Genomic DNA, 7,242 nt, shown 5'->3' on the forward strand with positions numbered 1-7,242 from the left:
GCTATTGTCTTAGTGTGTCATTGATTTTGTAACCTTGCTAAATTATTTGATTTGCTTTGTTTTTTAAGTGATCCTCTGGAATTTTCAACATCTGTAAATATTGATAATTACCTTTATCCCAACATGTATTGTTCTTATTTATTTTTCTTATAAGACACTGAATCGAATATATCTTTCTTTCCAGAGTTCTATTGTCCTTTCAGAACTATTCTAAATAATAGTGATGGTAGTGATCACCTTTTCTTATTCCTCACTTGACTGGTAATACTTCTAGTGTTTCACTATTAAGTATGATGACTAGAAGAAAAGCAAATTTGATGAAAAGAATAAAATGGATTCCATTTTGGATATGTTCGAGGGGTATTAGTGTGGAGATGTCCAGTGTATAGGATTAGAGAAGATATTTGGGAATTAACATCATATAAGTAGTGGTTAAACCCTTGGGATAGATAAATTCACATAGAGAAAAGGCTGAGGATGGCACTGGGGAATACCAATCTCAAGGCTGAGTAGAGGAAAAGGAAACTATCAAAGAAATAAGTGGAAATTAGTAAGGAGGAGTCACAGGAGACCAAAGATGAGTTTCAAAGGAAAGGAAGTGACCAACACAGCCAGAGAGTGAAAAAAAGAAAGATGGAAAACAAACCAAGGATTTAGTACCTAGGAGGTCACTGGTGACCTTAGTGAGTGTCAGCAGTGTCAGCGTTGTAATGGCACCAAAGTCACTTTTAGTGGGTTGAGGAGAGGTGAGAAAGTGCAGACTGCCATAAAGACTCCTTCACAAAGCTTAGCAGGGAAGAGAAGCCTAGAGACAAAGTACTAAATTGAAAGGGAGACAGAACTGAGGAATAATTTTTCAGGCGGCACAGGAGTCCCCCTTATCTACAGAAGATAAGTTCCAAGACCTCCCATGGATGCCTGAAACCATGGATAGTACCAAAGCCTGTATATACTATGTTTTTTCCAGTACATACATACCTATAATAAAGTTTAATTTGTAAGCTAAGTACAGTAAGAGATTAACAATAAAAAAAAAGGTCAGTTATAAGAACATACTGTAATAAAAGTCATGTGAATGTGGTCTCTCGCTCTCTCAAAATATCATACTGTACTCATTTTTTCACCTAAAAGAAGCACTTTACAGCTTCTCTATGTCATATCTGAATTGCCAGCATCACTACTCTTACACTTTAGGGCCATTATTAAGTAAACTGAGGATGATTTGAACACAAACACTGTGATACTGAGACAGTTGATCCGATAACTGAGACACTACTAAGTGACTAACGGGATAGTGGAGTACATGCTGGAAAAAAGGGATGATTCACGTCCCAGGCAGGATGGAGCCAGATGGCGTGAAATTTCATCATGCTACTCAGAACAGTGCTCAATTTAAAACTTATGAATTATTTATTTCTGGAATTTTTCATTTAATATTTTCGGGCCAAGGTTAACCGCGGGTAACTGAAACCATGGAAAGAGAAACTGTATGTAAGGGGGAACTACTGTAATGACACAAGGCTATTTTTATGTTGAAAGGGAAAAGAGAGTGAAACACTAAAAGTTTGAGAAAGAAACAGAGGGAAAATACAAGCCAGCAAAGCACAGAACATGTGGAAGGGAAGGGCTCCTTTGGTGGGGACCCTGTTTAGCTTCGATCTCTACTGTCCCTGAAGTGGGAAAAAAATATGTAAGATGAGTGAGGATTGATGCCTCAGGAGAAAATAATTCCCCACCTCTGTCCTTTCTCAACTAGACTGGCAGAAGAAGGAGAGTGGGAGCCAGAGAGCGGTGGAGGTGTAGAACCACTGCTCTTGGGCCTGCTACTGACTAGGGAGGAAGGAAGTGCTGCTGGCCAGAGGTTAGGGTTCTGGCTGAAACTGGAAATCATAAATCCACCTGGTCACAGAGTTAAGGCCTCAAGAGACTCTGATTTAATTGGTCTGGTTTTTGGCCTGGGCATCAGGAATTTAAAAACCTGCCCCAGTGACTTTAATGTGCAATCAGCCGTGGCTGAGAATTTCTGGGCTCAAAAAGTAAATGCGTGCTTACGAAGTCTGAATCTCTAACCTTAGGTGGGAGGACAAAGAGAGGCTCTGCTGCCCTGGCTGAAGCAGGCAACTCTGTAGGGGCTGTGGCCATCCCCCCAATCATAGGAGGATGACTTCCTGCCTTGTTGTGCCCTTTCATCAGGATATGAATTCCTCTCTAACCTCCTGCCTTACATTAAACCACAGTGAGCTTCCCTCTCAGAGACCCAGCTACCCAGCTATCCCAGCAGTGGAGGCCAGTTTGGGGAATGCGATAGTAACTATAGCAAACAACATGCTTTCCTGATTAAGAACCAAGCCATCGACCTGGGTCACTGCGTGTGCGTGTGCATATTTGTGTGTGAGTGTTTTCAAGCTGCCGATTCAACAGAAAAACAATAGCAGCTCTGAGAGTGGAGCGGAGGTTTGACAAGTGACTACAATGACTCATGCCGCTTGGCTGTGAAGGCCAGGGGGCTGCCACCACCAGTGGGGCAGGGTCTGGGTTGGAAGAGCTGCAGGTACAGTGGCTCCTGTGAACTTCCCACCATGCTTCTGGGCGGGCTGCCTCTTGGGCCAACCGAATATTTTTGTAAAAATTAAGCCAGAAAATGTAACTTTTTTCTTATGGTCACAAATTTCCTGGCATAAGCACGCAAGCTGAAGAATGAGGCTGGTGGATCTTTCAAAGGAATGGAATATTCACAGGAGGATAGAGGTTTACAATATTAGGCCAAAAACTGTCCTTTTTTCAAAAAGTGCTCAGGTTGGAACAAGAGATGGCCTGGGCAGAGCATGGATGCCCCTGTGAGGAAGGGTTGGGAGACAGGATCTGTCCAGAGGAACACATTTAATGGAAACTTACAATGTGCATGTTTGGAAAGATGAAGGAAACATTAAACCCGTGCTGTCTTACACGCTGTCACTTGTCCCACATGGCTGTAGAGCAGTGAATGGCTAGTCTGAATTAAGATGTAAAATACATACCAGATTTCAAAGAGTACAGGAAAAAAAAGGTATAAATAGTTCATTAATAATTTATTAACACTTTTTAATACTAACATGTTGAAATGACAATATTTGGTATATTGAGTTAAGTAACCTGTGTTATTAACATTAATTTCAACTGTTTCATTTTACTTTTTAAAATGCGACCACTAGAAAATTTGAAAGGACGGATCTTTGGCTTCCACATTTCTGTCGCACAGTGCTGCCTATGTGACATCAACCAATGAACTTTTATTGAACATCTACTTTGCCCAAGGAAGCATGAAGGGACAAAGCTATAAATAATAATAGAAAAAACAATAATAGTTCCAGGTTTTACAAAGTTGACTATTTGCTAGGCACTTTGCACTGACTTAGTAACTTGTTGTAAGAAAGTAAGCTGGATTCCAGAACCTCCATCACAAACCAGTTGACTAAACTGCCTTCCTGGTAGCAAAAACTGAGGTCTAGTTGGGGTGCATCACAGATACATGCCCTGACACAACAAAGATGCTTTCACACAGTAGAGAATACACAAGTTAAAAACCCATTCTCAAGAACACATACACTTTGAATGTTTTTTAATACTATTGAAACACAGAACAATCGATCTTCAGTCTATTTACAATTTTTTTTTCAAAGATGGCAAACTTTTTTAATATGCTGGTCAGAGTAAGAGGTTCAGGACATGACTTTGGGAAAGAACAGTGGTTCTTCGCCTAAGCTAGATACCCAGTGTCCTCACCTGAGGAGCTGCAAAAAGGCCTGCTGCCAGGGCCCCACCCCCACAGATTCTGATGTAATTAGTCTGGTTTGGGGCCCGGGCTTCAGGATTTTTAAAGAGTGCATAAGTGATTCTAATGTTCAGCCATAGATGAGATTTACTAGAGTAAAAAGTTAACTGATCTATATGGACATTGGATCCCCCAAAGCCAGGCTCCCTTAAAGGCTGAGCATTTCGTCTTAGGTTCTTTCTAAATTGGTGCAGTTGTAAAATATAGTTACTTTAGGGCACATTCTGTTCAGTTTTATTCATCTCTCAAGTTTTATTTATTATAAACCATATACCCACATACACACATATTAGTAGATGTAAGCAATAGGAGATCATGGAAAGTACATTGGACATAATGCCAAGAGCACTTGCAACGAGTAGTAAATAAGCCCTAGAGGCTGATTGATTGGTTAAATGTTTTTTGTTTTTGTTTTTGTTTTAGCCCTAGAGACTTAATGCACAGTATAGGGAATATAGACAACAATATTTTATTATAACCATCAAACTTACTAAGAGACCAGAACTTAATGATTTCAACTACTAAAAAATAATAACTACATATCGTAATAGAGAGGCTAATTATCACAATGACAATCACATTAAAATACATAAATGTATTAAATTGACATGTTGTACACCCCAAATTTACGCATTACATGTCAAATATATTTCAATTATAAATAAAAAGCCCAAAGCAGTTGTCTTCTAGGTCTGGTTGGCCAGATCTGAGATACCAATTTCCCCATCTATAAAATGGTGGGTTGGCCTAGATAAGCGTTAGGAGCTTCCAGAGTAGACATTTCAGGATTCTAGATTGAGGTCAGACTCTGCCCTAGATCTTGTGTCTGATCCCACAGGCAGAGAATAGGGCTGGTTCCCTTGCTAGTGATCCAATAACGCTGCCAAGCCATAGTGGAGACTCCCTCCGCCTTTTTTTAATTTTTTATTTTTTTTTGAGACTTCTCCTTTGGAATAGATATTTCCATCTGCATCCTATTGTGCCTGTCCCATCCACCCCACCCCCATCCCTCTTCATATAAATCAGCCTGGGGAATCAGATCTTGGAGAAACTTTGATCTCTTTATCTGAAAGCACAAAGATAGCTTGCAAAGCCTGCTGCTGGTGTGGAGGTGGCGTAGTCAGGAATGCTTCACATTTTTCTAGCAAGTTTCATTCTTACGATATTCTCAGAGGAGAGACCTTCTCCAGCAAGGCCATGAGGAAACTGATTATGGAATGAGGGGAAAAAGGCAGACTGGGTGGAAGAGAGGCTTTCTTGAAAGGAAATATCAGCAAATTCTGATATGCAAAGTCTTGAAAAATCCATATCACAGTCACTTTGAAAGAACCTGGGGCAGGGCTATGTACTTGGCTTTCTCACTGTGCAATTTTAAAAGGACGTTTCAAGTTTCCAAGCTACTAAGTGCAACAGGCCTCTCACTGAGCCCCCGAGTCCTATTTTGTGCCTCTCCAGCCCACCATCTGTCCGCATTGCTGCCAGGGCTTGCTCTGAAATGTATGTCTAACTGTGTCACTCTAGTTTAAAACCGGACTCCAGCTCCACTCCCACCCCACTGCCTCCATTACTTGTAGAAAAATAAAATCTTAAACTCTTCTCTGTATCATTGGAAGTCCTTCAAAATCTGTTCCCTGGCTACAAAAGTACAGATCTGCACCTTTCTCTGCTCTCCAGCCACTGAAACCATTGCGTCCACCTCTGGACAGCACAAGCTCCACCGGGAAGGACAGTAGTTTGGCCACTCTGGCTCGTTCATCCTCTAGCACTCATCCTAGTTTCTGGGATTAGGCTCAGTAAAGGTTTGATGCTTGAATGACCAACCAAATCGACAACTATGTAAATTAAGAACCTCATACTGAGCAATTCCTAAATTCTAGCGCAACTTCTGAGAATTGTTCTGGGGGCGGAGCTGAAAGCTGCTTAGAACTTGACCAAGTTCATACTAATAGTCACTGCAATTTCCAGTCGAGAAAATAGAGATAGGTGGTCCGACAAAGAGTTTAAAAAGGTTTTTGTTCATTTTAGTAAATCATAAAAATTTTTGTAAATTTTTAGTAAAATTTTTAGTAAAGCATACAAATTAAATTACAATGTAATTAAACATTTTAAATCACACTAAAAACAAGACTATCCTATGGTTGCACAACGATGTGAATGTACTTAATGTCACTGAACTGTATGTACACTTAAAAATGGTTAAGATGGTAAATTTTATGTTATGTGTATTTCACCACAAATTTTTTTAAAGGATCATTCTGAATGTGCAGTTGCTATCACCGTGCCCTCAACCCTTCTGTTCTGGGGGATTTCAAGGTGATCAAACAAAATCCTTTTGAGTAGGAAAAGTATTAACTCTTTATTCCTAAAGGGTATAGAGAAAGTGAGGCATTTTGATTTAATAAAATGTTCAAATGTAGTAATACTTAAAGTACCTTACTATCACTAATTTCTAGAAGTTTCAGCTCTCTGTCATGCAGCTCAGGACTAAGAAACAAGCAAAAATAGCCACTAGTGATCAAAATAAATGTCACTTGACTAATGAAAGAACCAATTTTATGACATAGGTGATCTCCATTTCATAGTTAAGGAAATTAAGGCTCAGGATAACTTCCCTAATTTACATAGCTAGTCGGTTAAAGAAACAAGATTCAAAATTACCCTAGGTATGGAAAGAGTTAAAAAAAAAATACAAAACCAAATCAATGCTCTTTCTACTTTACCATGCCTCTACTTTTGGGATGCTATTATATTTATAATGGTTTTTTGTTTGGCTTGGTTCGGTTTTGGTTTTAGGGTTTTTTGAGTCCTTCCAAAGCAACTTTGATGACCTGATCCAAATGGGACTTTATTGGAAGGAGACTGAGGTGATGCAAAGAGCTGAAAGAAGAGCTAACAAACAGGGCCGTACTGGCAGAAACCAGGCAGCTGGGGACTTTCTCTCTAGCATGCAGTGGTTCATGTGACCAGGCCCAAGCTTGCCAGGCTAGAGACTCTCCGTTCAGGTTTCAAATTCCCAAGAGAGAGAATCTGGTTTGCCTGCTTAAATTAGGTGTCTTCAGTCTTATCAGTCAGCTCTGCCCAGGAAAATGGGAGTCCTGGACCCCAGACATGACCATTGGGCCTCAACCTAGGGTCAGCTCTTATTAGAGAAAGGGGGAATCCCTGTGGGCAAGGAAGACCCCCAAGTGTGTCCCAGCAGGAAATTTTCTGGGTGACGTAAGAAAGGAACAGGAAAGCCATATCACTCTCACCCCAAGAAGCTCTTGTAGAAATGTTCTGAACCATAAATTCAGACTAAGTTTTGTTCCATTCATAGTTTCATCATTATCTGGTGTTGTAAACTTGGGGAGTATATCTGCAATTTTGAACTCAGTGGACCCCTGCAGCAAGGTGACTACTCTGGAGCTTATTATCTTCTAAACCTTGGGAGT

This window comes from Rousettus aegyptiacus, unplaced genomic scaffold, assembly GCF_014176215.1.
Source record: "Rousettus aegyptiacus isolate mRouAeg1 unplaced genomic scaffold, mRouAeg1.p scaffold_m13_p_7, whole genome shotgun sequence".
Lineage (NCBI taxonomy): Eukaryota > Metazoa > Chordata > Mammalia > Chiroptera > Pteropodidae > Rousettus > Rousettus aegyptiacus.